The sequence below is a fragment of the Nerophis lumbriciformis genome, linkage group LG03 (genome assembly GCF_033978685.3).
Source record: "Nerophis lumbriciformis linkage group LG03, RoL_Nlum_v2.1, whole genome shotgun sequence".
In the NCBI taxonomy this organism is placed as follows: Eukaryota; Metazoa; Chordata; class Actinopteri; order Syngnathiformes; family Syngnathidae; genus Nerophis; species Nerophis lumbriciformis.
In genome coordinates, this window is record NC_084550.2 from 30,051,138 (window position 1) to 30,076,984 (window position 25,847).

Consider the following 25,847-nt stretch of genomic DNA (forward strand, 5'->3'; position numbering starts at 1 on the left):
GAGACAGTTTCAAAAAAATGGGAAGCAGAATGGTGTTATTATGACTTATTATTATGTACTTGCCAGATTTTTTGTCTATCTTTTTGTCAGTTTACAACTTAGCTCAAAAATTTATAAAGCTATTTTGATTCAACTTTCAGGAAATGTCCAAAGCGTAATAAGGAACAGCTGATTAGATTTTGGGGGTGATTCGGATCACTGTCTGGATTTAGTATTTTTTTTAAAGGGGGTCTCTGCTCTCTTAGTGCTTTTCTAGTTAAATGTTCTTTGTCTATTTTTTCCTTCCTTTTATAAAAATGCAACATATGAGTTGGGACATCAATACTTCTTGGTAAAGCATGTTTGAAACAAACTTAACTTTGACTCTGACGATCATTGGACCATTCTGTCGAGTTTCACAGTCGGTCTGTCTCAAGAGTTTATCATACTACATGTCTTGCTTTACTTTCAGGTTAGAGAGCTTGAAAATGAGGTGGAGTCTGAGCAGAAGAAGAGCAGTGAAGCAATTAAAGGGATGCGTAAATACGAGCGGCGCATCAAGGAGCTCACATATCAGGTGTGTTCACAGACTGGATTCAGACACGGATATGACAAATATCATGTTCTGATCTTAAGTCATTGGTTTGTATGATATTCTTTACAAGAAAGGAGATTTTTTTGTCCTACCTACTATTTCAAATTCCAGACTGAGGAGGACCGCAAGAACGTGGTGCGTCTCCAGGATCTGGTTGACAAGCTGCAGCTGAAAGTCAAAGCATACAAGAGATCTGCTGAAGAGGCTGTAAGTCTAGGACAGGGGTACTCCATTACAAATGTTCTCAGCAGAGGCGTCCAGAAGATGTTGTCGTCTAATTTGCATAATGAGCCATGGAGCATTGCTATGTACATTTAAAGACTAATAATTGTGTTTGAAGGGGAAGATTATCACCAGACCAATGTAAGCGTCAATATATACCTTGATGTTGCAGAAAAAAGACCATATATTTTTTTAACCGATTTCCGAACTCTAAATGGGTGAATTTTGGCGAATTAAACGCCTTTCTATTATTCGCTCTCGGAGCGATGACGTCACAACGTGGCGTCACATCGGGAAGCAATCCGCCATTTTCTCAAACACCGAGTCAAATCAGCTCTGTTAATTTCCGTTTTTTCGAGTGTTTTCCGTACCTTGGAGACATCATGCCTTGTCGGTGTGTTGTCGGAGGGTGTAACAACACGAACAGGGACGGATTCAAGTTGCACCAGTGGCCCAAAGATGCGAAAGTGGCAAGAAATTGGACGTTTGTTCCGCACACTTTACCGACGAAAGCTATGCTACGACAGAGATGGCAAGAATGTGTGGATATCCTGTGACACTCAAAGCAGATGCATTTCCAACCATAAAGTCAAAGAAATCTGCCGCCAGACCCCCATTGAATCTGCCGGAGTGTGTGAGCAATTCAGGGACAAAGGACCTCGCTAGCACGGCAAGCAATGGCGGCAGTTTGTTCCCGCAGACGAGCGAGCTAAACCCCCTGGATGTCTTGGCTCACACCGTCCCGAAGATGATCAAGAGAAGAATATCGACCCTAGCTTCCCTGGCCTGCTGACATCAACTCCAAAACTGGACAGATCAGCTTTCAGGAAAAGAGCGCGGATGAGGGTATGTCTACAGAATATAGCGGGGACGGCGTGGCGAAGTTGGTAGAGTGGCCGTGCCAGCAATCGGAGGGTTGCTGGTTACTGGGGTTCAATCCCCACCTTCTACCATCCTAGTCATGTCCGTTGTGTCCTTGGGCAAGACACTTCACCCCTTGCTCCTGATGGCTGCTGGTTAGCGCCTTGCATGGCAGCTCCCGCCATCAGTGTGTGAATGTGTGTGTGAATGGGTGAATGTGGTAATACTGTCAAAGCGCTTTGAGTACCTTGAAGGTAGAAAAGCGCTATACAAGTATAACCCATTTATCATTTATTTATAATTGATGAAAATTGGGCTGTCTGCACTCTCAAAGTGCATGTTGTTTCCAAATGTATTTCATATGCTGTAAACCTAGTTCATAGTTGTTAGTTTCCTTTAATGCCAAACAAACACATACCAATCGTTGGTTAGAAGGCGATCGCCGAATTCGTCCTCGCTTTCTCCCGTGTCGCTGGCTGTCGTGTCGTTTTCGTCGGTTTCGCTTGCATACGGTTCAAACCGATATGACTCAGTAGCTTCAGGGACGGCGTGGCGCAGTGGAAGAGTGGCCGTGCGCAACCCGAGGGTCCCTGGTTCAATCCCCACCTAGTACCAACCTCGTCATGTCCGTTGTGTCCTGAGCAAGACACTTCACCCTTGCTCCTGATGGGTGCTGGTTAGCGCCTTGCATGGCAGCTCCCTCCATCAGTGTGTGAATGTGTGTGTGAATGGGTAAATGTGGAAGTAGTGTCAAAGCGCTTTGAGTACCTTGAAGGTAGAAAAGCGCTAAACAAGTACAACCCATTTATCATTTATTTTAGTTTCTTCTTCAATTTCGTTTTCGCTACCTGCCTCCACACTACAACCATCCGTTTCAATACATTCGTAATCTGTTGAATCGCTTAAGCCGCTGAAATCCGAGTCTGAATCCGAGCTAATGTCGCTATAGCTTGCTGTTCTTTCCGCCATGTTTGTTTGTGTTGGCATCACTATGTGACGTCACAGGAAAATGGACGGGTGTATATAACGATGGTTAAAATCAGGCACGTTGAAGCTTTTTTTAAGGATATTGCGTGATGGGTAACATTTTTAAAAAATTTCGAAAAATATAATAAGCCACTGGGAACTGATTTCTAATGGTTTTAACAATTCTGAAATTGTGATAATGTTCCCCTTTAATATTATCAACATTTAAGCTTTTTCTCAGTCCATTGTATCTTAGATTGTTCTCATTTTAAGTTATTGCTCTTTGATTTTGTTGACAATGTGCCACAAATCTATAAACACAAGCCAAGGTCCACAACCCTAGACTGCACTTTGGACACACCCTGCTGTTAAGTATTTTATGTTTTTGAGGCCATCGTTGTACTAGGTTGAGAATAAGATACCTGTTGATGCCTGTCTTTAATATATATATATATATATATTGATTACTACTGCAACAACACATGGTCAGAGACTAAGCTGTCTCATGACGGTGTAAAGCCAGCTCACGTTCCCCACTAGTGTGTGTACTTCTGGATTTTCTCCATGAGAGGTCGCCACAACCAGTCAATTGTATGAGTAGTTTTGGTTTGGATTTTGCGCCAGATGCCCTTCCTGATGCATCACTGGCCAGGAATCAAGCCATATGTCATACAACACTATGGGCAAGTATGTTAAATAGCAAGTGTAAATATAGTTTGTCTTTATTGTTGTCATGCAGCTGGGGTGCAACGTCCCACTCTTTGAAAACTGCTACTGTTTCTTCTCCACTGCGGCTATACTAGACAGTCATTGGATAAATGCTCGGCTTTGATGCTCAGTGTCTCTGGAAGTGTATGGAAAGTGGGCTTGGTCTCGGCTGACCTGGAGGCTTAGCTTTCGCATGATGATTAAATGAGGCTAAATCTCTCTTTGACAGAAAAATGAGCCAGAGCAATTTGCAAGTTTCATTCCGTTCTTTGAGTTGATATGAAAAAAATGTACAATCCTCTGAGTGACGTTTTCTTTGTACAATCTAGCATCTTTATAAAGTTCATGTGTTATTGGAGACTGTACTCGTGTTAAGAGAGTAGCTGAACAATGAGCTTTCCCTACTTAAAAGACTAGCAGATGCACACTGAACTGAATGCAACATTTTGACGTATGGTTGTGTTGACTCTTGTAGGAGGAACAAGCCAACACCCACCTGAGCAAGTTCCGTAAGCTCCAGCACGAGCTGGATGAGGCTGAAGAGAGAGCTGACATTGCTGAATCTCAGGTCAACAAGATGCGCGCCAAAAGCCGCGACGTTGGCTCCAAGGTAAAGAGCGCTCGAACATGTGTCCAGGAATAACGTAACACATAGTTGCACAGTTTTGAAGAACACACCTTTTGACTTTTGTCTGTGAATGTTCTCATTCATCAGGTGAGTGTCATCTCAGGGCATTCAATCAATTTGTCTTAGAAGACGCTTCACCACTCATCAGTTCATGCTCATAGACTTAGACTGGTCAGATCTACACTTAGACTTGGATTTGTCAGAGTAGAACTGACCAATCTAAATCTATGAGCATGAATCGATGAAGCCTACTCGGATGAGAGGTCAAACGTCTTCTAAGACAAACCATCGATTGAATGCCCAGAGATGATTGATAGAGCAGGTTTAGATATCACTATGGAAGTTTATGGTGCCAAAAGTGGTCTCTTTCTCACCATGATTCTTGTTCATGGAACAGCAATTAAATATTGAAATAATAATATTATAAATAAATACTATTACATACAAAAAACAATAATATTAATAAATAATAATAATAAATATATAAATTAAATACATAAAAACCCTAACCCTAGTTTTTATCTGGTTCATTGTCAAAATAAACCTACCACAACAATTATGGACTGTCCACGTTTTTGTAAGGAGACTGTTGAAGACATGACTCAGGTGTAATCTTGGAAGTAACAAGTAATTTAGAGATTTAATAGATAAACTGTCACTAAATCATCTCACTTTGTCTTCTGTCCTGATACTTTTCGTTACAGAAAGGGCTGGATGAAGAGTGAAACTCACAGACAGCCACGCAAGAACTTTGGGATCGTCTGGAGTTTCTCCCAACCGTCTTCAGAGTGCCTGTAGAATAAAGCAGAAGTGCAATAATATGTATGTGTATTTTGGTTTTGTTTTCAACAAATACATGCTCCACATGACTGTGACATACGACACCAGCCAGAGTTTGGATTCAAACGCATGTGAAATATGCTTTTTCAATTCCTAATCAACCATAATCCAAGGATCTCCAATTAAAACCCCATTTTTCCAAAAACATTTGGTGCTATATACCAGGGGAGTCTAAAGTATGGCGCGGGGGCCAATTGCGGCCCACAGCTCAAGTTTTGTTGGTCAGTAAAAATGTAAGAAAAACGAGTAAAAATATCTAATGTAAAAAAATGAGAAATCCTAAAATGTTGATGCTAATGAATATTAATAATTATAATCCCAATACGGGGCAGCACGGTGGAAGAGGGGTTAGTGCGTCTGCCTCACAATACGAAGGTCCTGAGTAGTCGTGAGTTCAATCCCGGCCTCGGGATCTTTCTGTGTGGAGTTCGCATGTTCTCCCCGTGACTGCGTGGGTTCTACTCCGGCTTCCTCCCACCTCCAAAGACATGCACCTGGGGATAGGCCCCTCCCACCTCCAAAGACATGCACCTGGGGATCGGCCCCTCCCACCTCCAAAGACATGCACCTGGGGATAGGCCCCTCCCACCTCCAAAGACATGCACCTGGGGATAGGCCCCTCCCACCTCCAAAGACATGCACCTGGGGATAGGCTCCTCCCACCTCCAAAGACTTGCACCTGGGGATAGGCCCCTCCCACCTCCAAAGACATGCACCTGGGGATAGGTTGATTGGCAACACTAAATGGTCCCTAGTGTGTGAATGTGAGTGTGAATGTTGTCTGTCTATCTGTGTTGGCCCTGCGATGAGGTGGCGACTTGTCCAGGGTGTACCCCCGCCTTCCGTCCAATGGATGGATGGATGGAATCCCAATACGCTTTGTCACTTACAACACAAAACTGTCACATGTTGTCTTTAAATATTAAATGTCTGTGTGGTCTTTTTTGATTCGACAGACCAATTGTAAAGATTGAATTACAGCATTTAATTTTAGTATAGACATCAGGGAACTAGCGGCCATTCAAAATAGATTTTTGAATGAATCGTAATTCTGACCTGAACAAGAGAGTATTCAGCCTACGTTTAGTTAGCAAGCTGATTGTCCACATGTCGACTGGAAGAATTATCTGCCACAGAGTTGTCCCTCTTCATACACCATGTGCAGCATCTCCTCTAAGTCAATGATCCTCCATTTCACAAAGAAACTGCAGTTCTTCACTTTTATTATCCCTGGAAGACTGGCGGACGAGGCTACAGCAGCAGAAAGTAAGCAGATATGAACATGAATTCAACAAGTAGATTAATACGAGCTGGAGAAAGGACAATATAACAACAACTGTGGTGTGAATCCATGCCAGGAATGTGACGTGATCTCATAGACGAAGACAGATAAGACAGCTGGGAGTAAAAAGGAGTTCAGCAATGTCAAATGTAACTTCAGTCCTGGGCCACTATGGTTGCATGTTTGATAACACGAGTTTACAGAGGCAAAGGAGGGTTCAATTTACCAAAGAGACTGGTTAGTTGGCCCATAGACTGGTTAGTTAATCCATAGACTTGTTAGTTGGTCTATAGACTGGTTAGTTGATCCATATACTGGTTAGCTTGTCCAGACACTGGTTAGTTGGTTCATAGACGGGTTAGTTTGTCTAAAGACTGGTTAGTTGGTCCACAGACTGGTTAGTTGATCCATCTAATCTAATTCTCAAGGCAGTAATCAATCGCAGTTCAGTTTGTTTTAGAAGTTTGTTTGTTTTACACATCTAAGTAAAGTTCATCCATGGAGACTACTTGGATGAGAGTCGAAACGTCTTCTCAGACAAACTGAACAGTCTAACTGCGATTGATGAATGCCCTGAGAATACGTCGACCTTAAATGAATAGACAATAGGGATGGGTACCATTCACATTTGAACCAATATGGTACCAATTCCCGGTGTTTTCGGTAAAACATTTTTACTTGTTTGTTGAAGTTTTTTATTGCGACATTTAAAAAAAATGTTTTACCGAAAACACCGGGAATTGGTACCATATTGGTTCAAATGTGAATGGTACCCATCCATGGTAACTCCTCTCCAGTTGTTATATCTTGTTTTATTATGATATTTCTGAGTCTCATTCACAGTTTCAAATCCGAGACGTTAGGCGGCAGTAGTGCAGAGTTCAGTCTTTACTTTTTGGTCTTTTGTTGCGTTCTAAAAAGTGTTAAAACTGTATGTACTATATTGTATTGTATTGAGCATCTTAGTTGTAGTTTTCATAAAACATTTTGGAGGTGCTGAAATCACCATGTAAAATTGTTGTGCTAATAAGTAGCATGTCGATAGCAAAGCCAATGTTTATTAGCATCAAGCTAGCGCATTTTGGAAAAGTGGAGCCTTACTTAGCTTAATTGGAGCTGAGTTTGCAACCGGGCATAATTGTACGTGAATTGGTTAGACCAGCAGGGTTCGGTCGGTGCCAAAAAAGTACTGGATTCAGTACCCATTCCTAATAGACACAGATTTAATGTAATGTTTTTTAAAATAGTTGATGCTTCATAATACTTAGACACTTAAACAGATTTAACAAAATAAAATCACACGCATTAAATTGAGGAAATAAGTAACTAGTGGTCATAATTTATGAGGTATATTCATTGTTTAGTTTTAATGCAATGCACCTGTTGTCCCTCATCCATCATGAGGGCTGAAAACAAATAAACAATCCAGACAAGAATGTCACAGGATTATTTTTGTCATCAAGGCCAAAAGAAAGGAAACAATGCCATGACGACACGATGTGTGGACCAACAGTTGTGCGAGCGATGACCTCAGCCCTCACTCAACAACAGTCTCAAAGGCGCTCTGCAAATATTCCCTGCGGCCATCCGAGCCCCATTTCCCTTTTTGATGGGCTTCTAGGTGACCTGGGCAGACTGTTTCAAAATGGCTTTCAAAGCAGGATACTGTAACTTAATCCAATTTATCCAAAAATGTATACATGGACAAACATTGCAGACACTGTTTTGGTTTGTGTTTAAAGTTAGTGGGATAACATTCAAATCTGGAACTAATCTGTGACTTTGGATGTACTAACTCATGACTCATAACCAGTGTTAGGAGTAACGCCGTTACTTTCGGCGGTAACTAGTAGTCTAACGCGTTATTTTTTATATTCAGTAACTCAGTTACTGTTACTACATGATGCGTTACTGCATTATTTTACCTTATTTTTTTATATAGAAACTGAGAGGATCTGAGTGTGTTTTATTGGAGAGCTGCAGAAGAGGCGACGGAGATGAGGCAACAAGGAAGAGGCGCGCTCTGTGTGTGTGTGTGTGTGGGGAGGGGGCGTGTCTGTGTTTACTAACAAGACATCACGGCGAAGCCGAGTTTCTTAACATGGAGATATTCTCACTACTTTTCTTTACAGCTACAAAAGCAACATGCTTCGACGAAGCTAGTAAAGAGAGACACACTTCACCTGCTAAGCAACAGCAGCTGGATTTTAACGAGGCACTGCTAGCCAGGACAACATTGAAAGAGCCATTGCAGCGTATGTGCTAGAAGACATGCAGGCTATTTCTACAGTGGAGTCATCCGCAGCTAATTAGCATGATAGCGGGCGTCAAATGGCACCTGGACAGTGAGTACATAAAAATGGAAAGCAAGCTAAAGAAAACACTCCTAACTCTGCCTCTGCTCATCATTCATCACTGAAGGTACACACACTCTCAATTCTCTTATATACTCTTTCATTCTAGACTTCTAGAGTGTTTATCACATCACTCTAAATGTATAGACTATAAAGTTCACAAACATAAAGAGGGATGCTAGTGGGCCAGGCCAATCTTTCCTTATCTCTAAACTTAAACTGGGGCAATGTGTAGAGTGTTCTAGGCTTCAGACATGATTTTATTTCACAATTCCTTGAGAGAAAAAATGCCAAATATCCAAAATGTAATCCCATATTTGGCTGATAAACAACCTTTATAAGAGGAGGGAGGGCCGCTGTTTGATCCATGCGTACTCGCTTGGTCTAGTTGAAGGTTTCAGAGGTCCCAGGTAAGCAAAGAATGAGTGAAGTTCAGTAAAAGTCTTCACATAGGGTGGTACTTATTTATGTCAAAAGTTAAAATGTCCATCCATCCATCCATTTTCTACCGCTTGTAGCCTATCTCAGCTACAAGTCGCCACCTCATCACAGGGCCAACACAGATAGACAGACAACATTCACACTCACATTCACACACTAGGGCCCATTTAGTGTTGCCAATCAACCTATCCCCAGGTGCATGTCTTTGGAGGTGGGAGGGGCCTATCCCCAGGTGCATGTCTTTGGAGGTGGGAGGAAGCCGGAGTAGAACCCACGCAGTCACGGGGAGAACATGCAAACTCAACACAGAAAGATCCCGTGTTTTTTTATTCATCACATTTAATTATTGTAGACATTTGTGGTCTAATTGGGAGCCCAAAAGGCTATTTAGTGTCAAATATACTTCAAATGTAAAGTGATAATAAGTGAAATTTTAGGAAATGATTGAAAACAAGGGTGTCCAAACTTTTTGGGCTAACAAAAATTTGCCCGGGGGCCGAAAGTGGACTGTATGTAAAGTATCATAAATATATATATATATATATATATTCCCACATACATATATACAGCAGCTAAAATGCGCTAAACATGTGTGGAGAGCAGGGGCGCCGCTAGGAATTTTGGGCCCCATGAAAAGAATCTTTACAGGGCCCCCAACACAGTGTCATTATTTTTTCTGTATTATAATTTCATCATTATTAGGGGCCTCTCTGGGCCCCCCTCCATCATGGGCCCCTAGAATCCGTCTCCTTTACCCCCCCCTTGTCGGCGCCCCTGGTGGAGAGTGTTTGGTATGTTTCCCATCATGCATTGCAGTGGATTTAAATGGGTGTAATTTTGAATTATGTGTTGCGCGTGAACATTTTATTTTTATAATAGCCACAAAGCTCAGTGAGCAAGGTTGTGTTAAGTGTGACAATGTGTGTTGACTTTTTGTGTTAGTTAATTTACACCATGAGTGGGAAAGGTTGGATAGAATGACTGTGCTGTGCACACTTCAAAGTGCAATCCATGGTCATCAATCTCAATTAATCTGGTTGTCTAAAAGATGGCGGTAAATTTGGTTTGTCAGATATTTAAAATGACGTTGGGGGCACCCAGCAGGCCATATTTCTTATTAAACTATTAAACTGAATACGCCAGTGGCCCGCACTTGGCCCACAGGCTGTAGTTTTGGACAAACCTGGTTTACAATAAGACCGTTAGCACAACTCACTAACAACTGAAGGTTTATAAAAAACCCTACACATAACAAGATACTGACTCTTTGCCTTTTACTCCGTCACATCCATATGGAAGCTAAATGTTTTGTATGCAAACTCTATTATCTTTGGATTTATGAATCCTAAACAGACTAAAAAATGAGTGACGCTGCCATGAAAGAGTTTGGGCCGGCTGCTCCTTTTTTGAGGAAGTCATTATAAGGAGCACTTGGAGGCTCAAACTTGTATATTGGACATGAAGAAAGAATGTTACGTGTAGGCGTCTCTATCCAGTAGAGATCACGGCTGACACTGAGTTTGGAAAGGTACTTTTTAACAGTTGCACAGGTCTTGGTTTTCTTCAGTGGATATACTCTATTTTATCCGTCATTTTCGTTCCACAGACGGTGACGGTGAAGGAGTGTGACGTGCACCCTCAGAACCCGCCAAAGTTTGATAAAATCGAAGACATGGCCATGTTCACCTTCCTCCATGAGCCCTCGGTGCTGTTCAACCTGAAAGAGCGTTATGCAGCATGGATGATCTACGTAAGAACCTGATTTAACTCATGATGATGTCTGTGGATGTTCTCCTTCATCCAGGTCTTTGAAGTCTCAGGGTAGTCAATCGATCGCAATTGTACTGTTCGGTTTGTCTTAGAAGATGTTTCTTTGACTTAGATTGTCAGATCTGCTCTGACCAAATCTGACCAATCTAAGTCTATGAGCATGAACTGTTGAAGCTTACTTGGATAAAAGGGAAAAACGTCTTCTCAGACAAACCGAACAGTCCAATTGCGATCGATTCATCTGACCAATCTACAGTAAATCTAAGAGTACATCAGATTAGATCTGACCAATCTAAGTCTAAGACTAGGTCTGAAAAATCTAATTCTATGAGCATGAACTGATGAAGCCTACTTGGATGAGAGGCCAAACATCTTCTTAGACAAACTGAACAGTCCAGTTGCGATCGATTGAATGCCCTGAGAATTCATGGTGATGTCTCAGAATGTCAAACATTTTGTCTTTGGCAGACGTACTCTGGGCTGTTCTGTGTCACCGTCAACCCCTACAAGTCTACAACCAGGAGGTGGTTGTTGCCTACAGAGGAAAGAAGAGGAGTGAAGCTCCTCCTCACATCAAATCAAATCAAATCAACTTTATTTATACATCTTCTCCATCTCTGACAGCGCCTAACAAAAATTCTCACTCTCCTATTTCAATACTTGTAATTCAAAAGTTTTATTTATAGCAACTTTTTTTTACTTGCAGACAGAGAAAACCAGTCAATTTTTATCAGGCAAAACACAAAGAAAAAAAAAGAACTTCTTGAGTGTTAACGATTGTCTCAACCTCTGTTGTACTCAGCAGAGAAGCTGCTGCTGGAAAGACTGTCTACACCAAGAGAGTTATTCAGTACTTTGCCAGCATTGCTGAACTTCCAAGTGCTGGAAAGAAAGATGCAGCCATTGAAAAGAAGGTTTGTTTCATAAAATATATCTGAGCATGCAAAATTGCTGTGTGTATGGTTTAAATCAGGGGTGTCCAAACTTTTTGACTGAGGGGTCGAAAGCCGACTGCATATAAAGTAACATACTTTATATGTGTTTTGTGTTTTGTGTTTTTTCCTCACCTAACATAGAAACGTTGTCTCCCTAAGCTTGTTTTCTGCAGTAGAATAAACTGAGTGTGCATCTGAAGCAGCTCTTTTCTTTTCATTGTGTTTTGATTATTGTCATAAATTCTGTTAAACCCGTGCCTAAAATATGTAAAGCAAAAGAAAAAAGTTTTTGTAAGTATTTTCCGTATAAATTAAAATTTCACGGACATTTAAAATTCACAGCTTATTTTATATATATATATATATATATATATATATATATATATATATATATATATATATATATATATATATATATGTGTAACCGGTGGTCTTTTCCTCTCTGCGTTGTGTGGCTTTTATGAAAAACGACTGACACCATGGATTGCTCAGCTGCACTTTACTGATAAAACACAGAATAAAATTGTTGTCAATAAGTTTTTTCCGTTGTCGAGTCCCTCTCCCGTTATGGTAGACAAAAGGGCGTACAACAGTGAAATAAACATACCTGATAAAACACAGAATAAAATTGTTGTCAATAAGTTTTTTCCGTCGTCGAGTCCCTACACAAAATACAATACAGAAAAAGAAAGTGAACTGAAGTTCTTAACATCACAATACATTTTCTGTCGTCGCATGGACGCCTACCTCTCCCGTTATGGTAGACAAAAGGGAAGTTGGAAGGCGTGTCCAACGCATATATAAAGACAGGTGTCACAGTAATTATAGCAGTAGGAGGGACAACGAGACAATGGTTCCACATTGACAAAACATCGAACAATAATCAGGTATTTACATGTAACTTACACATTTTGTGTAATTATAACAATAATAAAGCATTATAAAATACATTATTTACAAGACATAATGGACCCTGTTACATATATATACAGTATATATATATATATATATATATATATATATATATATATATATATATATATATATATATATATATATATATACACACACCGTATTTTCCGCACTATGAGGTGCACCTAAAAACCTCCAATTTTGTCAAAAGCTGACAGTGCGCTTTATAATCTGGTGCGCCTTATATATGGACCAATATTGAGCCACAACAAACCTAAACGTCATTTTCATAAAGTTTAGGTCTCGCAACTATGGTAAGCAGCCGCCAACTTCTTTTTCCCCCATAGAAGAAGAAGCGCTTCTTTTTTGGCGGTAAGCAGCTGCCAACTTCATTTTCCCCGTCTTCATTTTCCCCGTAGAAGAAGAAGTTCTTCTTCTATGGTAAGCAGCCGCCCCTGTAGAAGAAGAAGAAGTGCGGGGTGCATGCTGGGATATACGGTATGACTGCGCAAGGCGTGCCGTTTTGATTTCCATTTGTTTGTTTATGTAAAGAGACCAAAATGTCTCCTATCAAGAGACACGCTTACGACGCAGAGTTTAAACTTAAGACGATCAGTCACGCAGTAGAACACGAGAATACACTGACTCCATTAATGACCACTTCCACATATTCGCCCAACTGTTTAATTGGGACACTGAAGAAGAAGAATTGGAAGGATTGTTGGATGAGGAATAAGTTCATAAAGTGAGCTTTTCATGTTTATTTAGTGTGTAGTGTTGTGTGACATTAATGTTGAGTTATTGATATATTGTTATTGCTCTGCACTATTTGGAGTGTTACTATATTGTGATTGTACTAACCTTTGATTTAGCGTAACAGTATCACTGTTTTTGACCTGTTTGTTTAATCAGGGAAAAGTTCCCCTCCACTATGTGATATAAATGTTGCACTACATGTTATACCTTGCTGTTGTTAAAAGATAAACAAAACAGCACGTCACTGACTTTACCTCAGGGAAAATAATAAAACAGCTGTTTATTCATTTTGGGAGTGAACAGAGTTGTCAGAACGCTGGTTTGTAATCTATTAATAAAGTTTGACTGACCTATCTGACTGTTTTGTTGACAGCTCCATCTAATGGATGCATAGGTGCGCCTTATAATCCGGTGCGCCTTATATATGAACAAAGGTGCGCCTTATAATCTGGTGCGCCTTATAGTGCGGAAAATACGGTATATATATATATACACACACAGTATATATATACACACACCTATCTCTCTATCTAACTTATCCTACAAACCCTGTCTCCATATGAGTTGGGAAATTGTGTTAGATGTAAATATAAATGGAATACAATGATTTGCAAATCCTTTTCAAGCCATATTCAGTTGAATATACTACAAAGACAACATATTTGATGTTCAAACTCAAACATTTTTTTTTTTGCAAATAATCATTAACTTTAGAATTTGATGCCAGCAACACGTGACAAAGAAGTTGGGAAAGGTGGCAATAAATACTGATAAAATTGAGGAATGCTCATCAAACACTTATTTGGAACATCCCACAGGTGAACAGGCTAATTGGGAACAGGTGGGTGCCATGATTGGCTATAAAAGTAGATTCCATGAAATGCTCAGTCATTCACAAACAAGGATGGGGCGAGGGTCACCACTTTGTCAACAAATGCGTGAGCAAATTGTTGAACAGTTTAAGAAAAACCTTTCTCAAGTGGCCATTGCAAGGAATTTAGGGATTTCACCATCTACGCTCCGTAATATCATCAAAGGTTTCAGAGAATCTGGATAAATCACTGCACGTAAGCAGCTAAACCCGTGACCTTCGATCCCTCAGGCTGTACTGCATCAACAAGCGACATCAGTGTGTAAAGGATATCACCACATGGGCTCAGGAACACTTCAGAAACCCACTGTCAGTAACTACAGTTGGTCGCTACATCTGTAAGTGCAAGTTAAAACTCTCCTATGCAAGGCGAAAACCGTTTATCAACAACACCCAGAAACGCCGTCGGCTTCGCTGGGCCTGAGCTCATCTAAGATGGACTGATACAAAGTGGAAAAGTGTTCTGTGGTCTGACGAGTCCACATTTCAAATTGTTTTTGGAAACTGTGGACGTCGTGTCCTCCGGACCAAAGAGGAAAAGAACCATCCGGATTGTTATAGGCGCAAAGTGTAAAAGGCAGCATGTGTGATGGTATGGGGGTGTATTAGTACCCAAGACATGGGTAACTTACACATCTGTGAAGGCACCATTAATGCTGAAAGGTACATACAGCTTTTGGAGCAACATATGTTGCCATCCAAGCAACGTTACCATGGACGCCCCTGCTTATTTCAGCAAGACAACGTCAAGCCACGTGTTACATCAACGTGGCTTCATAGTAAAAGAGTGCGGGTACTAGACTGGCCAGCCTGTAGTCCAGACATTGAAAATGTGTGGCGCATTATGAAGCCTAAAATAGCACAATGGAGACCCCCAGACTGTTGAACAACTTAAGCTGTACATCAAGCAAGAATGGGAAAGAATTCCACCTGAGAAGCTTCAAAAATGTGTCTCCTCAGTTCCCAAACGTTTACTGAGTGTTGTTAAAAGGAAAGGCCATGTAACACAGTGGTGAACATGCCCTTTCCCAACTACTTTGTCACGTGTTGCAGCCATGAAATTCTAAGTTAATTATTATTTGCAAAAAAAATAAATAAATAAAGTTTGAGTTTGAACATCAAATATGTTGTCTTTGTAGCATATTCAATTGAATATGGGTTGAAAAGGAATTGCAAATCATTGTATACCGTTTATATTTACATCTAACACAATTTCCCAACTCATATGGAAACGGGGTTTGTATGTACAACATAAGCTTTTTATATAATACTTTATTCATTTTGACATTATTATGTCCATACTATTGTTCTTGTACTCACTGGGCTAATTATTGGACCTCGGGTACAACATTTTGTGCCACCTCATGTGTGCTGGTGTGACATTAAAGTTCCTTAAGTCTTTGAAAAGTACAACAGATAACTTTAGCAGTGCTTTTGTATTAATCGCGATGAATCAAAATTATTCAAAGGTAATTATCACAACACTGCTGACAAGACTGAGATAAAGGTGTTAGTCTGGGAGAGTGTCTAACTACCAGTAGTACCAAAAGGCAGGTAGAGAACCCAGAAAATGGCCTAATGTGGTGCAGCTGTGTTACTTGGGTGGGGTGCTTTTATTTTGAAGGCCTGAATTTACCGGCTGTACAATGAGTTATGCTGTACATTAGAGGATTATTTCCAATGGAAGTTAAAATACTGGAGCAATATGGGACATTACTAAAACAGTTTTTGAAGATGAAACATTCCCAAACCCGCCTCCATCATGACTGAAGACGTAGTGGCCAGGTCATTCTTCACACCTCAATCCAATTAAGCACCTGTGGGGAATCCTCCCAGAGAAAGATGGAGTGGTTGTGTGACATTTACCAGTACCGTTCTCCATGGAGGAGTGGAAGAAGATTCTAGATCCCACCTGAGCAGCTCTGGTGGATTCCATGCCCAGGAGGATTGCAGTTAGTACCACAGGTGCTCAAAGTAAATATTGACATATTGAAGGATATACAGTAGACTTGTGTTATGTTTTTAGACTTAGACAAACTTTAATGATCCACAAGGGAAATTGTTCTGCACAGTAGCTCAGTTACAAAGTGTGGCTGATTGGCACCTGGCCACACCTGCTGTCAATCAGCCAGCTGCTATTTCAACCTGCCTTGCCATCCAGTCAGTGCTGGTATCATGCAGAGGTTGCTGTCTACCTCTCCTCCAGCGGGGGCGCTGTCGGCTTCGGCCCCACTTCCTGCTCCATCACAGACTGGATGGCAAAGCAGGTTTAAATAGCAGCTGGCTGATTGACAGCAGGTGTGGCCAGGTGCCAATCAGCCACAGCTGAGGGAAAACAGCGCTCTGGGAGACAAGCAGGAAACAACCAAAATAAAAGCACTGACAGGAAACAAAGACAAACACAGAGGAAAAACCAAAACATAACCAAACTGTCAGGGACTAACCTGACATATAGACTATTATTTGCACACTATTGACAAAGTGATGCACCGAAAATTTGGCCGTCGAAAATAGACTTTGCTCACCAAAACGGGACGTTGTGAAGAAAAAGTCGCATTTAGGTCGCATTGCACTTAAACTGAAGTCACATTTGAAAAGGTCAGATTCCAATCTTGAATCTGATGGCAAAAGATCAGATTTGAAGCACAATGGAGCGTTTAGACTGATCCGTGTCCCTTGAATGCAAAACAAATCAGATTTGGTGTAAATGGGGCCTTAGATGAATGTTGCAATGAAACAGCTGGTGTGTACTAAGTACAGTATAAACAGTATGAACACTTTGTAGGGCGCAACATAACGCGTCCAACATCCTGGAAAACGCTAGGTCCTAGTTAGCCTAGTAATGCAATCTAATGTTTTGGACGTAAAACTGCTTGCAAATGAGACCCAAATGTAATAAAGAAGATTTGACATCACAGTTATCCATCCATCCATCCCTCCATCTTCTTCCGCTTATCCGACGTCGGGTCGCGGGGGCAGCAGCCTAAGCAGGGAAGCCCAGACTTCCCTCTCCCCAGCCACTTCGTCCAGCTCTTCCTGTGGGACCCCGAGGCGTTCCCAGGCCAGCCGGGAGACATAGTCTTCCCAACGTGTCCTGGGTCTTCCCCGCGGCCTCCTACCGGTCGGACGTGCCCTAAACACCTCCCTAGGGAGGCGTTCGGGTGGCATCCACCTCATCTGGCTCCTCTCAATGTGGAGGAGCAGCGGCTTTACTTTGAGCTCCTCCCGGATGACAGAGCTTCTCACCCTATCTCTAAGGGAGAGACCCGCCACCCGGCGGAGGAAACTCATTTGGGCCGCTTGTACCCGTGATCTTGTCCTTTCGGTCATAACCCAAAGCTCATGACCATAGGTGAGGATGGGAACGTAGATCGACCGGTAAATTGAGAGCTTTGCCTTCCGGCTCAGCTCCTTCTTCACCACAACGGATCGATACAGCGTCCGCATTACTGAAGACGCCGCACCGATCCGCCTGTCGATCTCACCGTCCACTCTTCCCTCACTCGTGAACAAAACTCCGAGGTACTTGAACTCCTCCACTTGGGGCAAGATCTCCTCCCCAACCCGGAGATGGCACTCCACCCTTTTCCGGGCGAGAACCATGGACTCGGACTTGGAGGTGCTGATTCTCATCCCAGTCGCTTCACACTCGGCTGCGAACCGATCCAGCGAGAGCTGAAGATCCTGGCCAGATGAAGCCATCAGGACCACATCATCTGCAAAAAGCAGAGACCTAATCCTGCAGCCACCAAACCAGATCCCCTCAACGCCTTGACTGCACCTAGAAATTCTGTCCATAAAAGTTCAGAACAGAATGGGTGACAAAGGGCAGCCTTGGCGGAGTCCAACCCTCACTGGAAACGTGTCCGACTTACTGCCGGCAATGCGAACCAAGCTCTGACACTGATCATACAGGGAGCGGACCGCCACAATAAGACAGTCCGATACCCCATACTCTCTGAGGACTTCCCGAGGGACACGGTCGAATGCCTTCTCCAAGTCCACAAAGCACATGTAGACTGCTTGGGCAAACTCCCATGCACCCTCAAGGACCCTGCCGATTATCATATAAACATTAACTATACATCAAAAACACATATCATTAAACAATGAAAATGTATTAACACACAAAAAGGTAGCAAAAATTGGTACCGTTGACTATTGGTAACGATTCCAGGTACCGGGAATTGGTACTGTATGGGTTCGAACCCAAGATAAAATACATTGTCAACCCTAAGGTAAGGAACACCAAGTAAGATTCTTTATAAGTAACTAATTAAGAGGAATTATTTTTAAATATAATATGATATACCTTCTATCAAACGTAAAAAAAAGTTATGATTGTGTTCAGTGATTGATTCTAATTTCTACTTCCTGGCAGATCAATGCAGTAGAATACTTGTTGCCAGGATACAGTATTCATCCTCTCACTGGCAGCAACATCATCATAACACAACAAACAAAAGCAGCCTCCAAAAAGTCCAAGTTGAACTACTTCCACTCTCACCTCTGCAGTCACTGACCTTTCAATCTTCTGAACGTGATGTTGATGTTGCAAAAGCCAATCAGCAGAGGGCGCTCCAGGATCCTGTCGTAGCAAATCATTGATTATGGATAAGAAAATAGCTGAAAAAGAATGTTTCAGTTTCTTCAATGCTTTCATTGGATTTATCTTTCAACAGCTTAAGAAGGAATCTCTCGGGTCTTTTTGCTGAATCAAACTGTATAGATCTGGGGTTACTAACATTCAGATCCGTAGTGGAATACTTCTCATGCAGAAAACAAAGTGGTCAATCAAACACACCAGTAGTGACAGCCACAAGTATCATATCAGCTCTTTGTAGAAAGTGAGTTACCTTTGCCGTGTTTGCTTCTCCTGGACACTTCTTGAGTCACCACAAACGTCCGTAGACTGAGTGAGGAGAAGACATGACAAGCCAACAATCAACTCCCCCTTGAAAATGTCCTTGCACAATTGTAAAGAACAAGTACGATTAATAGTCCTGTTTCACACTCAAGTGAGGCAAGGTGGCGCACACCTTCCTTTGTGTGCTTACTCAGAAGTGCTGCAGACAGCTGGGAATGAGACCTTTGGTGGAGGGCAGAGGGATCTCACCAGACCGGATGTGGGCTGAGGCCGAGGAGCACATTTGACGACTCTACATGTTTTAGGGATGAAAAGTTGACAGGAAAAAAGAGCCCAAAACAAGACAGACCAAAATGGTATATATTTGAATTTCAATGTTGTATGTGTTTACGGACAGCACGGTGGAAGAGGGGTTAGTGCATGTGCCTCACAATACGAAGGTCCTGAGTAGTCTTGGGTTCAATTCCAGGCTCGGGATCTTTGTGTGTGGAGTTTGCATGTTCTCCCCGTGACTGCGTGGGTTCCCTCCGGGTACTCCGGCTTCCTCCCACCTCCAAAGACATGCACCTGGGGATAGGCCCCTTCCACCTCCAAAGACATGCACCTGGGGATAGGCCCCTCCCACCTCCAAAGACATGCACCTGGGGATAGGCCCCTCCCACCTCCAAAGACATGCACCTGGGGATAGGCCCCTCCCACCTCCAAAGACATGCACCTGGGGATAGGCCCCTCCCACCTCCAAAGATATGCACCTGGGGATAGGCTCCTCCCACCTCCAAAGACATGCACCTGGGGATAGGCCCCTCCCATCTCCAAAGACATGCACCTGGGAATAGGCCCCTCCCACCTCCAAAGACATGCACCTGGGGATAGGCCCCTCCCACCTCCAAAGACATGCACCTGGGGATAGGCTCCTCCCACCTCCAAAGACATGCATCTGGGGATAGGCCCCTCCCACCTCCAAAGACATGCACCTGGGGATAGGCTCCTCCCACCTCCAAAGACATGCACCTGGGGATAGGCCCCTCCCACCTCCAAAGACATGCACCTGGGAATAGGCCCCTCCCACCTCCAAAGACATGCAACTGGGGATAGGCCCCTCCCACCTCCAAAGACATGCACCTGGGGATAGGCTCCTCCCACCTCCAAAGACATGCACCTGGGGATAGGCCCCTCCCACCTCCAAAGACATGCACCTGGGGATAGGCTCCTCCCACCTCCAAAGACATGCACCTGGGGATAGGCCCCTCCCACCTCCAAAGACATGTACCTGGGAATAGGCCCCTCCCACCTCCAAAGACATGCACCTGGGAATAGGCCCCTCCCACCTCCAAAAACATGCACCCGGGGATAGGCCCCTCCCATCCCCAAAGACATGCACCTGGGGATAGGCCCCTCCCACCTCCAAAGACATGCACCTGGGGATAGGTTGATTGGCAACACTAAAGGGTCCCTAGTGTGTGAATGTTGTCTATCTGTGATGAGGTGGTGACTTGCCCGAATGCAACTGAGATAGGATGGATGGTATGTGTTTACAGAATGTTATTATCTGTGATTTGTCACCTGCCACTGCCACTGCCAATCAAAGGTAAATGAAAAGTGTCTGTGATAACCTGTGTCACTCTGAATGATGCCAGGAAGATAATCTGAATGATGCCAGGAAGAATTGCACAAGTTATCTTTCAACTCAAGTATGTATCAAGACATCATTCTCTCCCTTTTGCATGGTGGCTTGGATTTAAATCACTAATCAATGCTATATATATTATTAGTGCTGTCAAATGATCACATTTACTAATCAGATGAATCACCCTTTTGAATTTGGATTAATCATAATTAATCACACTTTTTAAAGTTGGATTAATCATGTTTAATCACACTTTTGAATTTGGATGGATCAAGATTAACCACACTTTTGGATTTGGATTAATCATGATTAATCCCGCTTTTGAATTTGAATTATTTATGTTTAATTACACTTTTGAAATTGGATTAATCATGATTAATAACTCTTTTAGATTTAAATAAAAAATGATTAATCGGATCTTTGATTTAGATGAATCATAATGAATCACTCTTTTGATTTAGGGTTACTCTAACCCTTAATCACACTTTTTATTGGGATTAATCATGATTAATCACACTTTTAAATTAATCATGATTCACAAAATGTTACTTTCTTTTTCCTGCCTTGAACCGGAAGTATAACCGCCATAGCGTTACTACTCGAAAGGATTCTTCATTCATCAGTCCAAGCAACGTTTGTAAGTTTTACAATATAACTAAAACAATTCTTACTTAATAAAGCGTCCCATGTGTGATGTCTGTAGGAGTGTTTTCATGCATATTTGTACGTAATGTGATGAAGCTAGCGTCGTTAGCATTAGCTGATATGCTAACATGTTTGCGCGTGTCTGTGTTAGTATTATTAACTTACAATGGCGTTCTTTTTGTGTTGTTTCAGTTTCACAAATTCCTCAGTAAATTCACCAAAACGTCAGCGTGGAGTTATTGAGTCTGTTTAGCTGGTTGCAGAGTTAGCTTGCGCAGCTAGTGGGTCCATGGCAATGACTTCTGTTTTGTTTAAACATCCGTTTTACTGGCCTGTTACAGACACCGTTCAAAAACAATTAAAGTATGTAAATAAACTTCACTAACTCCTTCATACAGGTATATGTTAACAGTGCGGCTAATATTTGTATACATATTTATTTCTTCTCAAATTTGGTGGGCGTGGTGTGAAAAATGCTGCGCTCTAGAGCCCGGAAAGTACGATCATTGTTGAGTTTTTATGCACCATTTTCAATTCTAATGCTTTTAAGAAGTTGCAGAAGGCATTTTAAGTTCAGACTCAAGTAATCATAATAATCAGACTAATTCCCGCCAGGCAATTTGTTAGAAAGGCTTGAATGATTGACACATGTAACCCAGCAGGCACAAGACATTGAAACAACGTTGACAACTTGTTGAATTACTGTAGATCCTGACGTTGAGCAACTCAAACACAACGTTGAAACAACATGCTTTATGACCACGTTTAATCAATGTTAGATTGACCATTGAAATTTGATAATTTCTCAAACAACATAAGGTCAGTTTTAAAAGCATATATGTATCATCAATGTTTTATCCATGTTTTGTGCCTGCTGGGTACATTTGACATATGAAAACATAATAACAGTAAATTATTAAATTGTTTTGGCACTGGATGTTTATTACACCACTCAGGATAATAAAAATAAATAATATACAATGCATACAAAATCTAATCAAATCACAATGAAGAAAAAACCTAAGGCATTCATGGAATATATGCAATAATGTAATAACTTTCTGTAAAAAAGAAATATATACTGTAAATATTACAGGTATTTGTGTTTTTGCAAGGTGAGGTTTGAGTTGAAAAAGTTCATATAAGCTCCAGTTGGAAAATAAAAGTGGAACATTCTTAGAAGGACTTTCAGTATGGATCTACACCGTCACCATAAAGAGCGCTGAGTGATAATAAAGAGATGTCACAGCTGTGACCTCGGCCTTGTCTTGTCTCTCGGTAGACGACAGCTGCAACTCTTTATTCTCTCCCTTGAAATGTATTTCACACTCTATCGCTTGACAGACTATTGTTGACCCCAAGGTGTCTGGGCTTGCACCAATCTGCTTGCCCACAAGCCCACAATTCAAATTAAAAAACAAAAAAACAAATAGAAATAAAGGCAAAGTCCAGGATCTCTTTATTTTTTTTTAATGTTTTATTATTTTTGATCATAAATTAAATGTCAATTTTCACACAATACAGTATATATATATATATATATATATATATATATATATATATATATATATATATATATATATATATAGATATATACAGTATATATATATATATATATATATATACACAGTATATATATATATATATATATATATATATATATATATATATATATATACAGTATATATATACACATAGAGTATATATATATATATATATACACATAGAGTATATATATGCGCAACAGATATAAAAAGTGTGCATTTGACAATAAAAGCCAGTACTTCAGAGAGTAGTCTCCCTTCTATTGTTGTATTGTTCCACAAGGTGTGAGCAAAAAATAGCCACAGGAGACTGCCCGATTTGGAGGGGGGGCTTTTTTCTGATATGCAAATTTCTCTCACATCCATCACCTTATTTGGGGGAGTTGCCACCTTTATTAACGGAGAGAAAAATCGTGAATCCGCCATCCACAGCATCATTTGTTCGCTTAGCAGAGGTAGACCGTATTTCAAGGTAAGTGCAACTTTTGTCCGTCATACCATTGGTTCTTATTTCCCGCTTCTTTCTGCACGTCAGTTTTTTATTTGACCATTTCATTTTATATGTGCTTTGTTTCCTTCAGAAAGTATTTAATCACCTTATAAACCAGTGGTTCTCTAACTTTTTTCACCAAGTAGCACCTCAGAAAACACTCCACTCCACCATAATGACCAACATTAAAATACAGGTCTAAATATTCATTAAAAAACATTTTATTGAACAAGTATATTTTGAATTTCGGCCACTGTAACATTACACACAGTTCGAAGAGTAACACTGTGTTGGAATATTTAGTGAAGTGATTCTTTGGCGTACCACTAGATGGAGCTCCAATAGTTTGAGAATCCCGTCAAAGATCATAATTATTTAGAATTTTGGTTTTTCAACCTGTAAATAAAATATTTTTCCTGCAAGAAACTAATTAAAAGCACATTTTAATGATATTAAATCATATTTTTATATAAAGGGAAATGATATTGCTTAATGCAGTCCTTCTCAAATTGTGGGCAACCTGCTTTATCAGTATCATGCTTCAAACCCTGCTTGGAAAAGCTGTGCACTACAAAACGTCTTGTTTGTAGCCATTAATCCATGAAATTAATAATAAAATCAGCACAAATCGTTTTTGTTTTGTCAGCTAAACTATTTCATATATTGTGTTAATGTTACTGATATTATTGAGTTTATTCAAATTTAGTAACAGATGTTTCAAGTTGGTCAAAAATATTTTTAAAGTTTAAATAAGGATTTTCGAATTTTGCATTTTTTCCCACTTTAAATCTTTTCTTTTACAGTTAAAAAAATAATTAAAAGCTATTCTTTGTTGTAAGTTGATCTACATTTATTTTTTGTTTTGTTTCATGGTGATAAGGATGCAATGTTATGCAGAGGTGTACTTATAACAATTTTATTGACAAATGATGCTATTTGTTAGGGGTGCACAACAAAATCAATTTGCATCAGAATCGCAATCCCGATTCATCCTGATTCTAAATCTATTAATTTCTCAATAAGAATCAATTTTGAAAAATCTTTTTTTTTAAAAACCAGAACGAGCTTTTCTAACATGTATGATTTTAATTGTTGTACCAAATATTACATTGTGAGAATCGGTTTTGATATGAGAATCGGTTTATTGTCACCCAAGGAATCGGAATTGGATCGAATTGTTTAGGGACCAAAGATTCCCAACCCAACTATTTATAGTCGGGGCTGGAAATTTCTTCTACTCCTGTTGTATATTTGATGGTGGTGTGATGAGTGATGAGCCAAGGAGACGCCAAGAGGAATCGTCGAACAAAAATCTTTATTTGTTTCAGCGAGCCTCGGACTAGAACTGCAGCTCTAGGAGAAAAAGTGTGCCAAATCTCTTCATTCTACTGTCCTGTGAAATAGCATTCTTGTAGACCTCCTTGTGGCTCTAATCTTGATGCCAGACAGCCTGCATACCACTCACTTTTTTTACTTGACTAGTCAACCTGTGATCCATTTGAGTCCGGTGACTTCCGACCCCTATCCTCTGTCCCTATGTGTGGACCTTCTACCAGATGTTACTTTCCTGGGAATTCCCTGCAGCGCCGCAGATGGACACTTTTAAAGGATTATTTGAGCAATTACAAACACAATCATATAAGAAAATGATACATGATATAATCAACCACACTCCCTCGGGGGGGCAGACGAATAACTGAGAAGAACTGCCTAAGTGTCTTTTTTACCTGACATACTTTGAAAAAAGTTGGAATATACTTTACTGTACTACCATGTTTCTCTTCTCAGAGGGCAGGAAAATGGGTGACGCGGTAATGGCGGAGTTTGGGCCAGCTGCTCCTTTTTTGAGGAAGTCGGATAAGGAGCGTTTGGAAGCTCAAACTCGTATTTTCGACATGAAGAAGGAGTGCTTTGTTTCTGACCCGGAGGTGGAGTACGTGAAAGCGTCTATAACCAGTCGAGATGGTGACAAGGTCACGGCTGAGACTGAGTTTGGAAAGGTAGCTCCCTTTCTTTAAAGGTCGAATGAAAACACAAAGTCCAGATCTTCATCCAATTGTCCGTCATTTTCGTTCCACAGACGGTGACGGTGAAGGAGTGTGACGTGCACCCTCAGAACCCGCCAAAGTTTGATAAAATTGAAGACATGGCCATGTTCACCTTCCTCCATGAGCCCGCGGTGCTGTTTAACCTCAAAGAGCGTTATGCAGCATGGATGATCTACGTAAGAACCTGATTTAACTCATGATGATGTCTGTGGATGTTCTCCTTCATCCAGGTCTTTGAAGTCTCAGGGTAGTCAATCGATCGCAATTGTACTGTTCGGTTTGTCTTAGAAGATGTTTCTTTGACTTAGATGGTCAGATATACTCTGACCAAATCTGACCAATCTAAGTCTATGAGCATGAACTGTTGAAGCTTACTTGGATAAAAGGGAAAAATGTCTTCTCAGACAAACCGAACAGTCCAATTGCGATCGATTCATCTGACCAATCTACAGTAAATCTAAGAGTACATCAGATTAGATCTGACCAATCTAAGTCTAAGACTAGGT

The 25,847-nt window shown here is 41.0% G+C and overlaps 1 pseudogene; it reads left to right on the forward strand.

Moving 5' to 3' along the window:
- Window positions 1–25,847, forward strand: part of LOC133582727 (uncharacterized) — a 73,591-nt pseudogene that overhangs the window by 19,524 nt on the left and 28,220 nt on the right.